We start from the raw sequence: 23,337 nt of genomic DNA, 5'->3' as shown, positions 1-23,337 counted from the left end.
CGCGTTTCCTAGTTTAGTTAAGAGTTACATTGATTGTTTACGTGGTTTGTTTAGCTAAGAATGATATATCTTGCACCTGTTTTGTAGTAAGAGCAGCGACTGTTTGTTAGTGAATTTAGCAAGTTACTTAGCACACTCAACACGCCCTGTCTGTAATCAGAAGCTTTACACTGTAGGCTGTGATTATTCGCATGTATCTAGTCAGATGAATGATCTGAAATGCATCAAAAGTCATGGAATGAGAGACTTTCTGGGCGTTGGTGGTATAGTGGTGAGCATAGCTGCCTTCCAAGCAGTTGACCCGGGTTCGATTCCCGGCCAACGCAACGTTTTCTTTCTAGGCTTCCGCCATCACACTTGTGATGCTTCGGGGGAGTTCGACACCATTCAAGCTATTGCGACCCTACTAAGCCTGCACTTACCGCTGTTTTCACTAACACACTTCTGGTGAACCGTTGCGCATGAACAGATGACGAATAAATGGCCTTACACTAGTATCCCACAGCACCAGCTTCGTCTGTAGAAAAACAAAGGTTCCTCTGCCTGCTGCAGGATACCCACATCACACTTGACTCGCAGACCTTTACTGCGCCCTCTTGCTTCACGTGGGCCGTGCTCCCAGAAGCGCTGTAACATACATGTGCACTTGCGTGCAAAAGTATTCGGTATAACATTTATTTGACGTGTTCATTGCTTGAATATACTTTAAAAGCTAATACACTCCTCTCCATGCTCACCAACAACAATGTTGGCGACGATGACGGCTAAAGTAAGGAGAAATAGAAATGCCACTTCCATTCACTCCAATTACTATTGTTGTTATTATTACAAGGGAAAACTATGACCCTTGGTCATCAGTGTCTTGGGCGGACAGTTATGTCATTTAACAACATCCAAGATACCCGAGCCATCGGTCAGTCAGCACCGCTAGATGGCGGCAGTCAGACACTCATGCAATGTTTGAAGGAGAAAGTGTTCAAATAGAGGAGCGCACAACTCTCTACGTGGCACCGATGTTAACTAGTTTTCACAGAAACCTGTGCTATGTGGCTCGTTGGTCTAGGGGTATGATTCAAAGGGTTCAAATCCCGGACGAGCCCTTTGTTTTAGTCTTCTCTCATTCATTTTCATTTTCTCAGCAAAGCACCCTTGACAGGGTACTTTTGCCAACATGAAAAACATTTCCTTCATGTATCATGACTTCATTATGGTAATATCTCATTTCGTATGTTTCCAAATAGGCCTCTTAACAATCATCTACAAGCCTACATATACCAGTATGATTTCATACAATGTGCACGATATGTAGTCCATGTCTGTCTCTCTGTCTCTCTAGATATATGTTTATAATTGAGTTGATGATAGTTGCATCTGTGCGCCAAACTGTGTCTGAGCAGCAGACTGTAACTTGAAATAATTGCATGAAAATGTCTGTATCTTCTTAATTTTATGCAGGTTAGTTCAGCTAGTAAGAAAGGTCACTATCTTTTTTATCTTTTTCTGTAACTAAACCATTCAGTCTTTCTACATGATGCCGTAAATCCAACATTTCCCCAATTCGCTCCCTGCGAGAAGACAATGCGGTGTGCAATGAAAGTGATAGCCTGTCACTTGGCACTTCAGTTCTGCGTACCACCAAGTCTTATTAGACTCCTTAGTTCTAACTGCAAGTTCCCTGCCATGTCCATGAAAGGGGATTGAGTCCGTATTGAACCATTATCTAAAACACAAAACTATGAGAAAGCTTTCGTGATCTATTGGTGCGCATCGCTACCTTCCGAGTAGTGGCCAGTACTACTACTACTAATGGTAATTATACTAAGGAACGAATGAACGAAAGAGAGAGTATCCATTACTCAGTACACTTAGAGGCTATGTGTGTACTAGTAACTTGTTACTTGATTTAAGTCACGAAAAGTCGCATCCAACGTCAGTCCCATCCTATGTAATGTGTGATGTCCAGAGCCGGCCCTAGCCATTTGGGGGCCATTTGCGAGATTTGATAGTAGCCCCAGAACCATCCCCCCTCTCGATGAAAAACATTTTAGTGGTGCCCATGTTTATGGCGTATAGAGAATGTTTAGTTAAAACTAAAATAAACACAAACATTTAAATAATGCACATCACAGAACATGTATTGCACTTTAACATACACTGTACTTGTTGAAGAAATTGATGTAATAATCAATACAAATGTAAATAGTGCACTATGCATATTGTAATCAGAGCAATAACTAATAAACTGTTTAGGTAAAATAACATCCACACCAAAAATACTCAATACTGAAAATACTATAGTGCATAAAAAACTGAATTTAAATAATACAATACTATGAAAAATCATTAGCTGACAACTGGCAAACTACTACAGTACTTAACTACTAGCTGATCATTATCATCATTTGGATGGCAACTGGCAGTAGGCTAGCTAGCAAAGTGAGCTGGATTATTACTTTATAATGATATATAATTTATAAAGACATGTAAATTCCTCACAAAGTTATGACTTAAAGTCCCACTGCTTGGAATTTAGAAAACACAGAACATCACTAAAGTTCCCCTGACATTATATTTATAAACTCCACCACAATATACATTATATCCATCATATTTACATTACATTTAGCATACATATCCCTGACGCGTGTATTGACCTCACTGGAGACAATATGCTCGAGTCACAGATTAAATGCCCCTCTCCCTCTCGGGTTTACATGGTCTTAGTTTATTGCACTAGAGACGAGTTGTTTACCCGCAGCACTGCACAGGGCAAAGGACTGTCTTGTGCATTGCGCCTTGTTTAATACTTTGTTTTAATGATCTTACCGAGTGGTTTTTTACGTCACTGGTGGGGCTACAAAGCCATGAATCGAAGTGTTTTATCAAGTTAGGATTAAAACACGATGTACAGTACTGAACAGTGTACAACAGACCCACAACAATTTAGAGAGCATAATGATAAAGGAAACCACTGATCCGCATTAACCATGAAACGTCCATCAGCAATGTACTTTACCTTGAAACCCACAATAAATGGACCAGACCGTTACCTTGCACTTTTAAAATGCGTCCATTTCGGGAATGTTACATGGATACCATCATCTCAGACATTAGATTTTGCACGTAAACTGTGGGCTTAGATCGTGGAAAATTGTGCATGTTTTCAAAATTTCTACGCCATTTACTGGTGTTCTTGGGATGCTCCTTCTGTGTGACCGTATACCTCGAGTAAACGTTTACTCGGTCTGCTTGAGCAAGTGGGTTGAAATGACGTGTGTAAGCCGAAAGCCAGTAATGTATTTTGATACCAGACATTACAGCTTTCATGACCAGGGGCGCAGCGAGGATTTCAGGGCCCCATGAAAGTAAAAAAGGTAGCTACCGAAGTGTGACCCATCGGGAGGATAGCTAAACCCGGGGGTTATGCCTGTGAGGAGAGGTTGAGGGGTGGATGAGGAACCTCGCCACTTGATAGGTCCGGTCGTTGAGGTAGGAGGAGAAACAAGTGAGAGCAGTCCCAGAGATTCCAAGGTCAGCGAGGCAGGAGAGGAGGATGGAGTGATCGACGGTGTCAAATGTTGCGGAGAGACCAAGGAGGATGAGGATTGAGGAGAGGGAGGCTGCCCGAGCACAGTTGAGGGAGTCAGTGACTGCCAGGAGAGCAGTCTCACTGGTGTGAGCGGTGTTTGGAAGGCGGATTGCAGAGGATCAAGAAGTGAGAGATGGGAAAGGAATGCAGAGAGCTGACAGTGGACCGCACGCTCGAGGGTCTATGAGAGGAAGGGGAGTAGGGCGACAGGGCAGAGACAGGTGCCTCTGAGGAGAGGTGGGGTCAAGGGTAGGTTTCTTGAGGAGTGGGATGACCGCAGCTTGTTTAAATGCAAGAGGGGAAACAGCCAGAGAGGAGTGAGGAGTTGAGGAGGGAGGAGAAGAAGGGGAGTTGAAATGGAGCAGACGCTTGCAGGAGGCGAGTAGAGAGAGGGTCCAGGGGACATATTATGGGTTTGTGACCTAGGAGGAGAGAGGAAAGTTCAGAGTCTGAGAGTGGAGAGAATGAAGAAATGGAAGCTTGATCGGTGGGAGACTTGGGCAGGGTGGGAGTGGAGAGGAGACTGTTGAAGAGCTTGTGGATGTCTGTGATCTTGTAGAAGAATGAGGCAAAATGATGAGGTGAGATGAGATGAGGGAGGAGGGGGGAGATGAGAGAGAAGGTGGAGTAAAGCTTGCAGGGGTTGTGGACAGTGGATTCAAAGAATGACTGGAAGTAAGACTGAGGTGAGCGAGGAGGGGAATGTGGGCAGTAGAGAGTGGTAGAGTGCGAGGGTCGCTGGGAGTTTGGATCTCTTCCACTTGTGCTCAGTGGTGCGCAGACTGGATCAGGTTGAGCGGAGAACAGAAGAGATCCAAGGCTGAGGAGGGGAGGGACGGACAGAACGAGACAGTTCTTTATTTACACCTTTTCCTGAAATCAGAAGCGATTCAAACTTCCGGTTTGAAATAGCTGTAGAACTGTCGCTATTTCGGTTGGAATTTCATGAATAAATTAATATAGGGACAACCTATGGACTGCCTACAAGACGCACAATCCCAAGAAAAAGGGAGCAAAGTCGATCCACGAATTGTTTATGAAGGCAAAAAAAAAATAGGCAATTAACCAATCGTGAAGCATGAACCGATTCCAAAGTACAACAACCCTGCTAGCACATTGCCTCAATGCTGTAGCAATATAAATTATATTGCTACAATGTTATTGGCAATGTTGTGTGTTAGCAGGGAATACCTGTACAGTTTTTTTCCAACAATCTGCAAAGTTAAATACTGGTGCTGAAAAATTAGGTACTAATAAAACAGAAGTATTTGGCACACACAAGTAATGTGTGTTGGTTCGGCAGTTACTGCTCTCAGGAAGGTAATGTGACTGCCTCCCGTCTCCCCAAAGCTCCCGTCATTGATGAAGTAGGCGTGACCGCACCTTCCCAAGCTCTTCACTATGACTTCACATCTTGTCGCTATTAAAATCTAGGATGTGTCACAGAGTGGAAGTTATACAGTACCACTGGGGGGTAAAACTTATGGAAGCACGACTACACCACCTAGCGGTTGTCTACAGCCGCTAGGACCCATTGGGAGGTTGTCGATTGCCCAAATATGCCCATTTTGCATTTACTACCTCTCAATTCTCCCTTCGATTTAGGTTATTTAAATTGGGGAATCTCAAGCCAGGAGCACACCACAGACCACACAAGACAGGTATACAATTAACTGGATTACAAATCTCTAATATAAAATCCATCAGACTTCCTCTTTATGTTAAAAAGACAAAAGTTCAAACTAAAAAATGCATTCGTGGAGGGTTCTGTTGGTCTCCTCCGGCAGCACCAGGAGCTGGAATGGGGCAGGCAATAGTCCACGTGTCCTAGTACAAAGTAATGAGGGGCTCCGACAAAAATTCAGCTTCTGCTCTGGTCCGGGTTTGGCAATACAAAGAAATTACAATGTCCATGTACAGTCCAAGAAAACAATGGCCGAGTAAAAAAAAAAAAAAACAGGTTGTTTGTTGTTATCCTTTGAAACACTACTGTAGTTCAAAAAGCCTGTACGCTATCCCTTCTCTGGATACTCTCGCTAGCGTTGCAGAGGTCGCCTCAGCTCTCCTCTGGGTCTCTTAGCCCTTTCCGTTACTTGTCCATCAAGTCCTTCGTTCGCCTTTGGCTCCACGTTTCGTTCCCGTTGCTCTGCAATCCCGTCCCCCCCAGCTCCACCCCGGGAGCATTTTATCTCCAGCCTAACAGGTGCTCCTCATGGTCAATTATTGAATTTCGTAGAACCTGGCGAATAAGCGGGTACTCTCATGAATGCGTGATTAGCCATGTGTATATTTAAATCAATCAATCGTAAATAAAACTCGTGCATTTCCGTGAAGTGGGGCGGGACATTCAAAGTAAACAAACGTGATTTTAATGGGAATAATGTGATAATATAAGAGGTTTAAAGTGAATTAATAAAACAAAACAAAAAGCAATAAAAAACACACAAAACAAATACCATAATAGGCTAACGCCCATTGCTAGTGATGCAGTAAAGGGACACTGTTTGGAATGAATGAGAATTGTGCATTCTTACCGATGCCCCACAACGATCACACCTTTTGATCGATCAGCTATTTAACTCTTTCATCAACCTCCATTACCTATTACTTAATTCTGAGAAATATACCTTTTCTTTCACGTGTGCTGCAGGAAACATCCACTTATTTATAATTCGTTTTATGTCACTTGTTTGCTGCAAGAAAGGCAAGGCGGTAAGGCTGTAGAACACTGCTACATTATGCATCTTGCACTATGGTGTCGGTAATATAGTTTTTTCGTGCAATACTTATTTATATTGTATTCATAATTCGTTTTGTCACTTGTTTCTTGCATACTGTTTTTATTTTGTGTGTTTTTTTCTTGTTTCAAAAATAAAGAAAATCTAAGACATGAAGCTATGCAGTTTCTGTGTAAGTGTATGAACACAATGATCGGTGGTGGAATTGGCTGCGATGCAAGGGGACCAGCTAAAATCTTGCCTAGGGCATCAAATTGGTCAGGGCCGGCCCAGGGCGGAATGACTGATGTGCGGTCCTAATTAATCGGCTACGTAAATCATTCCTTTCCGACCGAACCTGTAACGCTCAAATAAATAATCTGTATAATTTATTTAGCCATCTAACTTCAAGTTAACCTGACACTGAGCAGGTTTGATTTTTGTTTGTCCGTGTTCCACCTCGGGGGGTAAATTCAATAAACTATGCGCTAAATAAAAACTGGCCTTTAAATAAACAGTATTCATCTATCGAGAATCTATGTTCATGGTTTGTATAGAAGTATTTCCACATATGCATCTGGACACTCGGGCAAGCCAGCTGAGAAGTCGCTCAAGTCGCCGCAGCTAAGTATCGCCTTTTTCTCTCGCGTTTCCTAGTTTAGTTAAGAGTTACATTGATTGTTTACGTGGTTTGTTTAGCTAATAAACGCTGTTCTGAGTAGTTTGTGACTTGTTTAATACCAAACAAAGCATCGCTATTAAAAAAAAAAAAAAAAAAAAAAAAATCACTGTAAAAGCGCTACTTATTTTAGATCTTTATAGTTATTTTCTTGGCTCAGGTTGTTTTTTAGCGCGTATAAAGGCCTGAAATATTCTTAGTGTTTATTGACTATAGGTCTTGATGCTTAAAAATGTTTTTTTGAGAGACCAAAAGGTTCTAATAAAAGTTTAGAGTAGAGAGGAGAGAGATCGTCGCCATCTTGGTTTCTATTTGAAATTGATGCAGGGTCTTTTATTGGTTGGTTTTGATATGTTAATTGATAACAGGACGGCACAAAGGCCAGCCCAGAACAATGCCTTACAAGCAGATCCGGCATCCGGCCATCAGTATAAGTATGAAGGTCTGGTCTTCAGCTCGACAGACTCATACTGACCTTTCGATTTAAGCCTAAAGATCAACAATGTCCGGAAACAACATCAACGACTTCGATTTAAACGAGTTTTTAGGTAAGTCTTCAGATTATTTTCATTGACTCAGAGCGTGGGCATGTATTGTAAATAAGGTTATAACATCTGTTTTAAGTTCTGTAAAATTATTTTTCAGCCAGTCAACAGGAGTTAATTCCCAACGCTGAGGAGATCATCTGGAACAACGACGGTAAGATTTTTGTGTTTGCGCTCAAGGGTTCTTATGTATGGGTGTGTGGTTGTGTTTTGAAGCGGCTCATTAGAGTTATGAAAACGTTTTAATATATATTAATGGCGGTCTCTTTAATTACACAGAAACTATCGAAAGGCCTGTGATTAATGTCTCCGAGGATCAACCAAGAGAAGTGGTTGTCCCTAGACAGGCTGTCTGCCGACCGGGTAAGAACTAAACCCCTGTTTGTTTGTATAACGTTTCGGTAAGATGTTTGAGGCCCGTTTTGTTAATTTAAAAAAATATCCTTTCTAACAGTATTAAGAAACGTGGTTCGAGACAACGAAAGGCCTTCCACATCGAGGGATTGTTTCGTTTTACCTTCGAGAACCGTAACCTTTCAAGAATCTGAAAGGCCGTCAGCCCCTGTATCTGATAGCGGTGAGTATATATCTGCCGCTTGTAAGAGGTTAAAGCTTTTTATAAAGAGGGGTGGTTAAAGGTTAAACATGTCTCTTACCTTCACAGAAGTGCAAAAAGCTAAATCAGCTGAAAAACATAAGAAACGATTATTCTTTGGAGGTAAGTAAGATCTTTCAAACTTTAATGTTTTTAAAAGGGTTTTGTTTGCCCGTTGAGGGCTAATATTTAAGCGAGGGGTGTCCATTTCCTGTAGGTCTTGGGGGTTCTGGGAAAGATCTTTAGAAGTCCGGACAGGTCTAGGCTTGTTTCTGGGGCATGTGTTTAGAAATGACCGATTGCCCGACCGTCTGGTTAGGAAGTAAAGCTGTCCGAAAGGTTTTAGTAAGTTGTTTGGCTTATCTCCCGCAATTATACTTCTGTTTTAAAGTGGCTGTAGGAAAAGGCTTGAAGGTGTTCATTGTATTTAATATTTAAACAGATCGTGAAAACGTTTGTGAAACAGGAAGTCCCGGGATCAGGAAGCGTTTACACTTGGAAGGTTCGTTTAAAAATGAAATGTGGTGTGTGTGTGTATAAAAAGTGTTTTATTAACAATATTACATTTAAGAAACAGTTTATTTACAGAGGCTTCTCTGTTTTACATTTATTATCAAGTCCTAATAAATATATTGTCTGTACATAATAAGGCGTTGTAGTGAATGTCTAAGCCTATTTTCAAAGGTCTAAAAAAGCTAAAGGTTTTGAAGGTCCTGGACATGTTGTTTTAAGTTTGATTTCTGTCGCCGTTTAAAGATGTAAATGTAATGTATATTTTTATTCTTCCCAAGACTCTTGGGATAGTCATTCTGTGGATGAGCTATTGAGGACAATTACCCCGTCTAAGTGGGATCAAACATCTTCCCCGGAGAGATCACCGAGAGGATCCCCCACGGTGGTCTTGGAGACCCCCCAACATCTACTCAGGCCACAGCCTTCTGGGGGTAATTCAACAATCCAGATTCAGCCCGCCGCATTGTCGGGCGGAACAAATACAGGCAACCAACAACCTCAGGGGTCGCCGTCAGTCAGGGTTGACACACCACCCAACGACGGACTGGTTTCAACATCGTCCCCCCAGCCCCGTTTCTTGGCTACAGAAACGCTGAACAGTACACCGCGATTGGCCAGGGTGTCACCGCAAAGGCCTTCTTGGTCTCCGTCCGTGAGTATACGCTCGCTCCCTGCCTCCTTCGACCGAGATTTACCGGAGCGACCATCCTTTGCAGCTGAGCCAGGACACCATCCCCCGGAGCTACTTCCTGAAGGTCGGCATGAGTTGCTACATACCTTGTTACTAAATCAAAGACTTGTGTTAGTGGGGCAAAACCTTGTGATAGAGAGTCAAAACACCCTTATTAATACCCTTACTAACGAATTGTACCGTATTTAATGTTTTAATAGATACAAAACGCCTTACTATTGTGGGTTGTTGGAAAAATAAAAAATAAAAAAAAATGTCCGGACTTGGTAAAAGAACTCACAAACTAAAGGATTATGAACAAGTTAGGGCCCCAAAAAGACCTTCCCGAGAGAACACCCCCGGCCCTGTTGTGAACTCCTCTGATGTCCCAATGAACCAGGAACTATTACAAATGATAAATGATTTAAATAACCCCCAATCACCACCGATAGAATGTGAATTACCAGACTTACCGGTGAACCCCGACCTGTTACAGATGGTCAATGATCTAAATAACCACCTCCCAACGGTAGCGCTTATAGAGGTTCAACCCCTAGTTCACCCCGATTTGTTTGAAATGGTGGAGGCTTTGGAGACGCTACCCCGACCAAATTCTGCCCCTATTATAAATTATTTGAGACCATTAGAACACAGTACGGCGGCAGAAGCAGCCGTCACTATAGAGGAGGGTCTTGACATTAACCGGGTGGATATCTTTGAAGGACTTTTACAGGCTTTAAATGAGCCTCCTCAAAAAGGGGGTTTTGTAGATGTCAGCGGTGGGGGTGTTCGGAATGTGGAGGGTTCTGAGACTGATAAGGCTGTGGATGACATGCTCTGTGAGAATGTAGGGGTTGAAGGCTTTGTTCAAAATGATGATGTGTCCAAGAGTACCAGTGATCCCGTGATTATAGATAGACCGGCCTATAACAATTTTGAAATGATTCAGCGTTTTAATTTTGCAGAACTTTTAAATTGTGACAATTATGCAGAAATATTTGTCAACATACACGAGGCCTTGCAAAACATGCTTGAACAGGTTGCTGAAAGGGTCAGACCTCGAGATGTTGTACAGTTAGAACTCAGAGGGGATGATTTGTTTAGCAACCTATCTGTAATGCTGAGTGGAGATAATTTAGATGTTGATGAATTTCTGGCTAAAATCGAAGCGTTATTGCAAAGTAACGCATCCATCTTAGCTGATGAAAGTCTGTCTCTGGTAATGAATGTGGTTCGTAACCCTGAGGGTGGGGCGCTTAGAAGACTGTCGAAATGCTTGAAGAACGACATAATTAGGAACAAGCTCAGGCAATTAGTGGTGAGTTCCAATGGTGACAATAAGCTCTGTTTTGCTTACAGTTTAATAAAACTACTCACCCCCGACATGCCTGAACCCCAAGCTATGCAAGAGGCTTTAATGCTTCATCAGAGGGCCGGCTTAAACTCTCAACAGATGGTTGCCTTTTCAGACATTGCCATGTTTGAGGAGTTGTTGTCTTTAAAAATTGTTGTGTGGTACCGTTGTGAGGTAAAGGAAGTATTTGTGAAATTTCAGACACATCCTGAAACCCATACACAGACACTGTTTCTCTTCCTAAGTGATAGTCATTACTTTGGAATAAAGAGTTTGACGGCTTTTTTGGGTTGTTCGTATGTTTGTCATTGGTGTTATAAGGCCTTCAATGATAAGCTTAAGCACCGCTGTGACGGTTACTGTAACGTCTGTTTCAATCCGCAATGTCGTAAGGGTTTGGCCCCTACCATTCGATGTAAAGATTGCTTAAGGATTTGTCTCTCCGCGTTCTGTTTTTCCGAACATAAGGTGCAGAGGGCCGCTGCTGAGGGGGTTAAAAAACGGAGTTATTGTGATCAAACTAAATATTGCCCGCAGTGTTGCCTCCAGTACCGTTTTCATGAGGTTAAACCACACAAATGTCTGGAACCGAGATGTAGGATCTGTAATGCGGATTTAACCCCGGGGTCTGAACACCAGTGCTTTATTCAGCCGGTTAAAAAGGAGCCGCCGCACAACCGGTATGTCTTTTTTGATTTTGAATGCCGGCAAGAAAACGGGGTCCATGTTGCTAATTATATACACTGTATTGACATGTTGGATTGTGAGTGGTCAGCTAGCTAGTCCAAAATACCTCAATTACACATTTATTGCCCACAATGCTAAGGGTTATGATTCTTACATATTGATGAAGTATCTGGTGGAAAATGGGGTGACCCCAAAAATAATAGCTCAGGGTAGCAAGATCATGTGTTTCACCGACGAGGCTTTCAACCAACGTTACATAGACTCGTTAAATTTCCTCCCCATGAAATTGAGCGCTTTGCCTAAAGCTCTGGGTTTTGAGGCTCAGAAGAAAGGTTGGTTCTGCCATTTTTTTAATACTAAGGACACTCAAAATTATCGAGGGTCCTACCCGCCCGCCTCTTATTATGGGGTTGATACTATGATGTCTCATGAGAGGGAGGAATTCTTTAAATGGTACAATACGGTTAAGGGAGGTGTTTTTGATTTCCGAGAAGAGATGGCCGCTTATTGTAAAAATGATGTGGTGATCCTTAAAGAAGCCTGTTTGCGTTTCCGCGCCGAGGTTATCAACACGTCGGGTCTCGACCCTTTGCAAAGTGTGACCATAGCGTCTCTCTGCATGAAAATGTATCGATCCAATTTCTTGCAGAAAAACACTATAGCGGTCACCACTTCTGACAACTATCGTGCTAGACAAAAGAACTTTTCGACTGTCTCCATACAGTGGCTGGAATATCGGAGTGCCCGGGATAACATCTTCATCAGACATGCTTTAAATCAAGGGGAAGTCAAAATGGGTCCTTACTACTTAGACGGTTTTAGCGACGTGTCCGGGCGGCGTACCGCTTATGAGTTTGCTGGTTGTATTTACCAGGGCTGTCCTCAGTGCTTCGACCCAAACACCTTTAACCCCGTAACACAAAAACTCTGCGGTGATATGTACTATGATTTCCAGGAACGAATTGAAACTTTAAAAAACACCTATGGTTTGAATGTACTGGTGATTTGGGAACACGCGTGGACGACCCTGAAGCAACAGGATGTGGGGGTACAACGGTTTATGGAAACCTTGGACTTTCCTGAACGTCTAGAGCCCAGGGATGCGTTATTTGGGGGTCGTACCAACGCCCTCTGTTTACATTATGAGGTAAAGGAGGGTGAGAGAGTAGATTACTATGATTTCACCAGTCTGTACCCTTATGTCAACAAGACCAAAATGTACCCGGTGGGGCATCCAACCATTGTTTATCGTGACTTTCTCGAAATCGGACAGTACTTTGGTTTGATCAAAGTCAGCATGTACCCTCCTCGCGAGCTGTTCTTACCCGTGTTGCCTTACAGGTGTTCGGGAAAATTGATGTTCCCTCTGTGTAGAACGTGTGTGGAAACTGAAAATCAAAATACCTCTTGTCTGCACAGTGATGACGAGAGAGCGCTGACGGGTGTCTGGTGTAGCATTGAGCTTGACAAGGCGGTGGAGAAAGGTTACAGAGTCGGTAAGGTGTATGAGGTTTGGCATTTTTCTGAAAAATCTGATACTCTTTTTGCTGAGTACATTATGACCCATCTGAAAGGGAAACAGGAGGCATCGGGCTATCCCTCATGGTGTGTTGACTCCGCTGCCAAAGAGCGGTACGTTCAGCAATATTTTGAAAAGGAAGGGATCCGTCTAGAGCCGGGGAACATAACTGTAAACCCCGCCAAGAGACAAATGTCCAAACTGATTTTAAACAGTCTGTGGGGTAAGTTTGGGGAAAGAAATAACCGTCTAAACACAACCTTGATTAAAACCCCTGAACAGTTTATAGAATTTATGTTTTCCAAACAACATGCAGTATCACACTTTCAATTCTTAAATGACCACGTGGCACAGGTCCAGTGGAGGGCCCCTAAAGATTTCCCCACCAAACAGGGAAACGTTAATGTTTTCATAGCGGTTTTTACCACGGCTTACGCCCGGCTTGAACTGTACAACTTAATGGATCAGCTGCAGGAACGCACGCTCTATCATGATACTGACTCTGTAATCTTTGTCACCAGGCCAGGGGATTGGGTCCCTCCCCTCGGGGACTACCTTGGGGAGTTAACGAGTGAGCTAGATCCTCAGGACCACATAGTTGAGTTTGTTTCAGGGGGTCCTAAGACTTACGCATACAGAACGGCTGCGGGTAAGACCTGTATGAAAGTTAAGGGTTTCACTCTGAACCATTGTAACAACAAGCTCATTAACATCAAGTCTCTGACGACCCTGGTACAAAGTTTTGTAACCGAGAAAGACGCGCCTCCTCGCGAGATTATTACAGCCGGAAATCAGATCTATCGCAATAAAAAGGGGTACACATTGGAAAATAGATCACTAAACAAACGGTTCAGGGTGGTGTACAATAAAAGAGTGTTGAAGACTGATTATACCACTCTGCCTTATGGATATTAGCGGTGGTTTTGATAACAGACTTCAACACCCTTTCTCCTGTATTATAGCCGGTCCCTCCAATTCGGGTAAGAGCTATCTTATAAAGAACATCATAGAAGATGTGGACGCAACCGTGTCCCAAGCTCTTGACAACATAGTGTGGTGTTACTCTTGCTGGCAACCTCTCTACGATGATTTGGCATCAAAAAAAAATAATCTGAAATTTGTGCAAGGTCTCCCCGCCTCGTTGTGTGACGATGACCTGTTCCCGCCCGGACAAACTAATCTAGTGATCCTTGATGACCTGATGGAGCAGGCCGGTGACAACAGTGAAGTGGAAAAAGCTTTACAAAAGTACACTCATCATAGGAATTTAAGTATTATTTATTTAGTTCAAAATCTATTTTTTCAAGGTAAAAAAAGCCGCACTATTAATTTAAATGCCAATTATATAATTCTTTTTAAAAACCCCAGAGATAAACTACAGGTCACCGTCTTGGCTCGTCAAATGTACCCTAACCAGACCAAATTCTTTTTGGAGGCATTTGAGGATGCCACCAAAAAACCCTACAGGTACTTGATTGTGGACTTAAAAGCACAAACCCCAGAAGACTTTCGCCTCAGAACAGGTTTGTGCCCGCCCGATTGGCCGGCAGTGTATGTGCTAAAGAAAAGGAAATAAATAAGAATGTCTGTTCGGATTAAAAGAAATCTGCCGCTTTTGCAAATGTTAATTGAGGGGAGCCCGTGCCATAGGAAAGCTGTGCTGGCAGGGGCCCCCTCGGATTTGATCGAGACCCTGTGTGAAATAGCTTTTAACATCTTACGCGGTAATATACCCCTAACCCCTTCTCAACATTCTAAACTCAAAAAACAAAAAGCGGTTATCAAGATCATCGCTAATAAGAAGTATTCTATTAAAGAAGATTAATCAAACCGGAGGTTTTATAGGACCGCTGTTGAGCATAGCCGTGCCTTTCCTAACCAGTCTTCTAGCTTCCAGAGTGGGTTAATAATGGAATATGCTCAGAAAATGTTTTTGATCCCTCAGGAGCAGCTTGAGAAACTGAGAAAAAATGTTGTCGGGCCAGAGCCCATTAGACAAACGGCCGAAAACAACCTGGACTCTGAAATGAAAGCTATACTGGCCAGGGCCGATTTAAATCAGTATTCCAAAGCCCAGATGTATAGCAACACGTTACAGCTCTACCTCCGTCTGGTTAGACAGGGTGAAAAAGATCAAAACATTTTAACTTTAACCATGGCCTCTCAAGAAAATGGTTCTGGGACTGATGCGGGGGGTACGGTTGATAAAGATGTTGCGGTACCCGAACCTGTTGAGAGTTCAGAGGGAGATGTTGTAACGGATGTTTTGAGAAACATGCCGGCCAGAAGCAAAAGACATGCAGAATATATTCTGCACAAAATGGTTCAGAAACCGCGGGTAACGACTTGGAATGAACAGGGTGAATTTGTTTTTAAAGGACAACTGCTCAAAGGTTCACACATGTTTGATTTGTTGAAGAGTGTCACTAGCACTAATAAGGTACCCGATAGTCGCCGACCTGTAGGCTGGAATGCTTTCCTACAGGCGATGGCCTGTCTGAACATACCCCAATCAACAGTCCCTAACCAGGAAACGCGACAAAAAATCCGTCTGTGTAAAGAGGTGGTGACTGATCTGACGCCGATATCTCATTACTCTGACCGTGTTGAGCAACCCTCCTCAGGATCTATCCATCGTTGGGAAGCTTATTAATCTCATGTTTTTATTTGTCTCCCCTGTAAATAAGGAACCGACAAACCATTTTTTTATTTTTATTTTTTATTTTCAAATGTTGTACATTTATTTATAACATAACCCTGCTTTGTATAAGATTTGTGCTGAATAAAAACAAAACTAATGATTCAAAGGCTGTTTTCATTATTTTTTCACTTTAACACGCATGACATCTTTTAAAATCCTCACAAGAACACCCCATCTGTATACATGGCTGGCTAGGGTCGTAAGTCATTGTGTTATAAGGGGGGGTCCACAGTGTCCTGACAAACTCTGCCACTTTTTTATCATTTTGGCCTAAATCCTCACTGTACAAGGACATAATATCGGGGTATGACCTTCCTTTAGATCTATGATATAAGAAAAACACACAGTGTTGACCACAAGTGAAGGTCTGAAGACTTTGTACTTGACGACCGCTGTAAATGGTTTCTTGACAGTTGTTGAGCAGAAAGTTATTGATCTTCCGAGGGAAAGGTCTGAAATCCGGGGGGTTTCCATAGGAATCAAAAAATTCCCCACGGCGGTCCTCCCTTAGATAAATAGCCAGCCAATGTTCTCCGGGCATATTTTTAGGGTGTGTGTTGATTATGTACATTGCAGGTAAATTCTTGATCTTAAATTTAGGCAGCTGGTCGCAGGCGTAGACTCCTTGAAACACTTTCCGTGAGCCGTCCAGGGCATTCATGATGTGGTTGAGCTCTCTGGTGTTCATTTTAATAATAATCATACAGAACGTTTCTCCTCTGATTCACCTCAATAATGTTGTCAAACACAGCATACACGACCATATTTACAGTGCGTGGTAGAGGCTGCTTGAAACGCATCTCCAAACGCATATTGCCCGTCTTCATCAGTGAAAAATGTTGTCCACACTCTTCGTCAGGGGTCAGGTTGAAACCGTACAGGGTGTAACCGCTGCAGTATTCCCGGCGATCGATCAGCAGAGGTTGATCCTTGAGATGGCGACCCGTAGCCAGTACTAGACTGTAATATTCACGAACCGCGTTGCCGTTTTCAAAGTCAGGTTGAAAAGGTCTGGATGGAACCTGCACACCATCGACGTACAGTGCTATAAATTCCGCGTTATAATGTTTAAAGTTAAAGGGGTTCTTGTTGTAAACCCCGGTAAATGCATCATTATCCACGAGACCTATAATAACCTGTTTTGGGAGCTGGCCTAGAAACAGATTTTCCTGGTTCATCACCCGTGTCCCTGCGGGGATACTGTGGACTTTCATATAGACTCTTTCGATCGGGTACTTGGCGTTTGCCGTCATTAAAGCCTGCGCATGTCCTAGTTTAACCGCCGGGGAGACGGATACTTTTTTCACAAACAGCGAGGCCGATAATATGGTCAGTTTATATTTTTCAGTATCAGGGGTCATCAGACAAAAAGCACTTTTACTACGGATCATTTTAATTTTAATGTCTACCCCGTTGAGCATGAGTTTTTCTTGGAAAAATATGTCTGCATGAATATGTCCCATTAGCTCAAAGGTCCTCCCTTCTGTTGAAAAGGCCGTTCTTTTTTGCAAACCCTTATTGAGTCCCTCTGGATCCTGGTCGTCCATAGCTTCCGGGGTGTCTTTGAAGAAAAGGCCGGGGCTGAACTGTTTGCTTAGGGTCTCCTCACTATAATTAAGGATACACTCCATCATGGCCCTATAGGGGTAAGTATTGCTGCTTTGACTAATGAGCCGATCTCCCAGGGTCACATCCACCTGTGAAAACATGGTGGCCACCGGGTAATTGATGACCCCAGCGTTGGCCGTCTTCTCGATTGCATCGCCATCCTCATCAGTCACTTTACAGTTCATTAAAATAAATGTGTTATTCAAATCAATATAATCCTCGCCATTGCCAGCTATAAAAAACTCCAGAGGGGCCGTATCTGAAATTGCGGAAAGAGGGGGTATCTCTACATATATGCTCTTATCTATACTCGTTTGAGTGTATGGAACTGTAAACAGATCCAGTTCTGATTTGACGCATTCTTCCGATAGACTGTGGACAAAAGACATTTTTAAAAGATGTATCCTGAGGCTCTATTTGTCTTTCTTTGAGACTTTCTTTTTGCAGGTTTTTTCTTGTGCTGCTTCCTTCTCCGAGTGTTTCCACGATATGTTGGAGAATGAGAGCTTCTTCGTTTTTTGTTAGCCACGGATCTTCGTCGCCCTGGTGGACACATACTGTTTCTTCTTTTACCCCCCCTCCTCGCCATTACCATGAGACCCGAACCCTCCTGCTGCTCATGGCTAGCTGCCCGGTTCATAACATTGGTGAACACGTCACTAACAATATTTTTAGCCGCTGATTTCAAGTGGGGTCTGGCTATAGCAAAGCCTCTCTTAAGCAGGGGTACGGCCATTCTAAAGAGACCACGAAAGAGTCCTCCTAGACCGGCTCCATACATTGTGGGGGCTCCTACAAAACCGGGCAAGCCGTTCCCGGCTTGCATCTTGTAATAATCCACATAGGCGCTAGGATCTACATAACCCCTCGAGGTAGCCATTTTAATAATGTACACACTGTTTCAGGGGTCGAAAATGTAGTTTGACAATAACTTTACCGAAGCGGAAGGGTACGTTGATATTCTGATCCGATTTTACTTCGATCGTGATGTTGTCAAAGTGGGTCTTTGAGACTGGTACGTAGTGTGGCTTGTCATAAGTAATTGTGACCATGTCATTGCTTTTACCTTTAATAAGTACATTTCTCAAAAGGGGGACATAGCTATCCCCGACCCTCTGGTGTGTTATGATATCCGTATACACATAAAGAGTGTAAAAGCCGCCCCTGATGTCAGCCGGGAAGGGGGCCACCACTTCTGAGAACCTGCTCTCTGTGTCAGAATAGAACCCTAATATACGCCCCAGTTGTCCTTTGGTTTGAATGCTAATACCAGGTTTTGACACCTTGTACACTCTGTTTTTAATAGGGTTGTAATATAGCTTGATGTTGGGGGTGCCTTCTGAGAACTGTTTATGCATCTCATCTAATATTGTATCCACATTGTCATAATAACCTCCTTGCATCGTGAATGTCCATTGACTCTTTTTAACATCGTCAAAAATGGCGAAGGTGGCATCCTTATCTTGTAAAACAGCCCAAGTGTAAGGATACTGTATTTCCGCCAACCCCACTTCCCACGACCCCCTTAGATCTATAGATTTTCCAAATTGTACCGTGTAACTGGATATTTCATTTTTAGGGTATATATCGAGAGAGGCGTTACTGGGTAGAGTCACGTAGAAGCCTCCTGATTCCATCTTGAGTATCGAATGTAATGACCCCCTCACACCGGCGGGCATGTTGTTATAAGGCTTGAATATCACAAACCTGTTGTTCAGGGACCCAACTATTGAACTTTTCAGGCCATCCAAGCCATTTCACCAACACATATTTTTTCCGGTTCTGGGTTTTCTCAGCTAATATCTTTTCAACTCTGTATACAATGTCTTTACCCACAATAATTTTTTGTAACTCGGCTTCGTAAAACGTTCCTTCTATATCCTCCCCGTCATAGTCTTTTAACCGGTACACGGGGGGGTCTCTAGCCACCTGTTCGGTAACTGTAAAATATTCGTCAGAAAATGTTTGTTCATAATCTTTGGCAAAAGTACTCCTTAGCTTTGAAACGCGAACCACATCGCCGATGTTGAACTTATAAGTAGTTTTCCCCTTCTTAATAAATGGGCCGTATAATTTTTTATAGACCTTAAAAGAATTACTTTGATCAACATCTATAGGCTTCATTTTAATACTGGCGTGATACCCTTGGTTGTAAGCATCGATAAAATCCTGAACTTTATCAAAATACTTGAACGTGTTGACCGCTGTAAAATATCTCCACATTTTGGTCTTTATGGTGCGGTTAAACCTCTCCACCACCGATGCCTTAAGCTCATTACCGGTGGTGAAATGATGTATTTTGTGTCTCTTCAGTAGATTCTGAAATTCTCTGTTGAGAAACTCTTTTCCTTTATCAGTCTGCAGTTTTTTAGGACATCGTCCCTGGGACAATATATCCTCAAAGGCCCTTGTCACCGCCCGACCTGTTTTATTATGTAGAATGCGAGCCCAGGCATATTTTGATAACACATCGATACACATCAACATAAATTTGTGACCATTGTTATGTTTTGATAAATTTGACATATCGACTAGATCCATTTGCCATTGTGAGTCTATGTCAGTTGCATATACACGGTTTCTTTTAAAGTTAATCCTGAGAGGTTTATGTAAGGTATAGGCGTCTTGTTCCCGTAACCATTCTGAAACAACCACATCATTAACCTTCACACCGGCCTCAGCGAGTCCCCTTTGAAAACCCTTCTTACCCGCCAAACCCCCAATCTTGGCTGGGTTGTAGTATAGTTCATGCATTTGGGGAGCTTGCCGAGTCATTCTGCCAAATAAACACACAGACCCACACTATGCGCAAAGTTTTTATACAAGGTTTTTTATTCAACTTCAGGAGAGCAGATACCCCTTTTTAGACATTTGAGAAAAGTATAACATACACAACAATTTTTTCTACGGTCCAGACAAAAAGAAATCAGATGATTGGTTACTTGATCTATATCAACAAATACCTGTTTCTTTATCTTGTAGGCACACACCTCAGTTACATATGTAAATAAAACAACAATATGACCTATTTTAAAAGTAAACAGAGGGGTATTAAACATGCTCAGTAAAAGGTCATACAGATGTTGATGAAATGGCCTAATATCATTCTTGGCCCCCTTGAGCGCTTCATCCCAGTGTTCATACCCCCCGGTCTTTGTTACAGCAACCATTAACTTTTCCAGGTTTGAAAGTTGATCCTCATCGATGGTTAAATCTGTAGAGAAAAGGCTCGCGTTGGCTACTTTTCTGTCAAGCACATGGTGTAATAGCGCTCTCAGGTTAGCTGCAGAGTGTTGATGACAGAACCAGTTGCAGCAGCAGTCCAGAACATTCCCCATGTTCAAAGTCCCTTAGTTCAGGTCAGAGTCTGAATCAGTGGCGTAGATGTCGAATTCTTCGTCGCTGCCCCCAGCTTTAACTTCTTTACGGAAGAAATAAGCTTTTAGCTTGCCAGCGGTTTTTCTACTTGGCTCATCCAGGTCATTGAGCAGCTGCCCAAGTTTCTCTATTATAAATGGCTCCTTTTTCAGCTCCAGCAAAATCTCATCTATGATTTTCTGGACTTGTCCAGCAGTGACATGTATGTGGGAGTAAGACAGAGCCTTGATTAGTGCCGGTTTCAGCCACGGTTTGTTCAGTCTTCTGTAAAACACGTTGAAATAGAACAGGAAATAGTAACGGTCTGGTTCAAACAAACAACTGTGTCTCAACTGACTGGGGTGATTCACTTCACACCCCCGACAGACTTCGTTCAGAGCTCGGTCGATGAGAGCACTCAGAATATACACCAGGGTGCTTTTAACCACTCTGCTTACTTGGACACCTACCCCGGGCATAAATCCTGCGTCTTCATCACGCCCCCGAGACAGTCCGATGCTCATTGGGTCGCCTGGTGGTTTGTGGGGTGTTTCTACATCCATTGGACTGACCCCCTCCTGAGACGCACAGACGGTAGACAGTTCGGCAAAATCGAGGCCCTCCATGAGCTCCAGAGGCTGGGGATCTCCGAGACTCATTTGGACATCCATCGCTCCGCATGTTGTTTCGTCCTGAGGGACCGGGGTCTGAGGTCTTGGAGGGTAACCGCAGTCAGAGGGTTCCGGAGTGTATACAAAATCTGGGGAATAGAACCAGGGGTGATCCCGGGTTTGAAGAGGCCTGTAGAGCCTGTCGACGTCCACAGCTTTCGGGTAAGACATTCTCTTTAATTTTAAACCATGAATGAATTGTTGCGCCTTTTATCCTATCTCTTCACTACGTCACGACACACCGCCCTCTTAGAAGAGAGTAGACCCTGAGCCGTCAGACCCCCCTCCAACCCCCCACAGGTCGTCTGTTTTATCATCGTCGTCGTCATTCAAGGGGGATATATAATCCATAATCCAGCATATTCTCCTTCTAACAGAATCCAGTTGTGAACATTTGGTCAAGATGTCAAAACCATCATTTATACAGTTTATGACCTCTTTCAAGAACGGCCAGTCCACGGCGTCAAACATAATTTCAGTAACCTGTTTTTCTGGATCCTCCACAACCCCTTCAATAGGGTTTGTAATCAGGGTACTGCTAAACAAAACCTTACGATCAGTAGTTAGAGATAGACTCTTCACCACTGTACCGTAGTTCTGCAAGCTTTCCCATTCACACCTTTCAAAACTCTGAGTCGGAGACTCCGTTTCGCCTTCTCTTGGACCCTCTTGCAAGCCTTCTAGAGTCTTATCCACAAGCCCCAGGTCTCTCCATGCCATCACCTTCAACCAGTCCTCAAAAGAGTATTCAATCACCGTCTCAAAAGGTTCCAACGTACCCTCCTTCTCTCCCAAAGCAAAAAGCTCCACTCCAACATAGCTGGGATCCCTTTTAAAGCGGTAACCCCGTCGACCCCCCCAGAACAACACCCAGGAGCGTTCAATCTTCAAATTGGTGAGTACAGGAACCCTTGCCCGGGATTGTTTCTTGCGGGGTTTCATGTTGATGTCGCTGGACATGTTGAAGAAGCGGGATGTTTCAGATGCTGAGAATTAAAGAGGTATTGCCTAAAAGCAGCGCGGGGTCTTAAATAGAGAGGAGAGTTTCGGGGCGTTGCCTTCAGAGGGGGGGGGGGGGTCTTTATGGGTGGCCTTGTTGTTCAGGGTTTTAGGGGTGTACACTTTCTGACGGATATGACATAGGAATAATTAAGGAAATAACTCTAAAATCACGCAACCCAATTATGACGTAGGAATATTAATAAGCTTAGGGCATACGTCATAACAAAATAGGCCGCGCCCAAAAAACCCTACTATCTACTGATGTGCGGTCCTAATTAATCGGCTACGTAAATCATTCCTTTCCGACCGAACCTGTAACGCTCAAATAAATAATCTGTATAATTTATTTAGCCATCTAACTTCAAGTTAACCTGACACTGAGCAGGTTTGATTTTTGTTTGTCCGTGTTCCACCTCGGGGGGTAAATTCAATAAACTATGCGCTAAATAAAAACTGACCTTTAAATAAACAGTATTCATCTATCGAGAATCTATGTTCATGGTTTGTATAGAAGTATTTCCACATATGCATCTGGACACTCGGGCAAGCCAGCTGAGAAGTCGCTCAAGTCGCCGCAGCTAAGTATCGCCTTTTTCTCTCGCGTTTCCTAGTTTAGTTAAGAGTTACATTGATTGTTTACGTGGTTTGTTTAGCTAAGAATGATATATCTTGCACCTGTTTTGTAGTAAGAGCAGCGACTGTTTGTTAGTGAATTTAGCAAGTTACTTAGCACACTCAACACGCCCTGTCTGTAATCAGAAGCTTTACACTGTAGGCTGTGATTATTCGCATGTATCTAGTCAGATGAATGATCTGAAATGCATCAAAAGTCATGGAATGAGATACTTTCTGTGCGTTGGTGGTATAGTGGTGAGCATAGCTTCCTTCCAAGCAGTTGACCTGGGTTCGATTCCCGGCCAACGCAACGTTTTCTTTCTAGGCTTCCGCCATCACACTTGTGATGCTTCGGGGGAGTTCGACACCATTCAAGCTATTGCGACCCTACTAAGCCTGCACTTACCGCTGTTTTCACTAACACACTTCTGGTGAACCGTTGCGCATGAACAGATGACGAATAAATGGCCTTACACTAGTATCCCACAGCACCAGCTTCGTCTGTAGAAAAACAA

General features: G+C 43.1%; 2 non-coding genes across 2 annotated transcripts; both read left to right on the top strand.

Moving 5' to 3' along the window:
* The first annotated feature begins 254 nt into the window (after nucleotides 1-254).
* On the top strand, nucleotides 255-326 carry trnag-ucc (transfer RNA glycine (anticodon UCC)). The gene has a single exon. It is a non-coding gene; the product is annotated as a tRNA-Gly (tRNA).
* A 22,734-nt stretch (nucleotides 327-23,060) lies between these two features.
* Nucleotides 23,061-23,132, top strand: trnag-ucc (transfer RNA glycine (anticodon UCC)). The gene has a single exon. It is a non-coding gene; the product is annotated as a tRNA-Gly (tRNA).
* The last annotated feature ends 205 nt before the right edge of the window (nucleotides 23,133-23,337 follow it).

This window comes from Amia ocellicauda, chromosome 19 (genome assembly GCF_036373705.1).
Source record: "Amia ocellicauda isolate fAmiCal2 chromosome 19, fAmiCal2.hap1, whole genome shotgun sequence".
Classification (NCBI taxonomy): domain Eukaryota; kingdom Metazoa; phylum Chordata; class Actinopteri; order Amiiformes; family Amiidae; genus Amia; species Amia ocellicauda.
The sequence above is the reverse complement of the archived record's forward strand: the minus strand, read 5'-3'. Positions and strand labels throughout refer to the sequence as shown.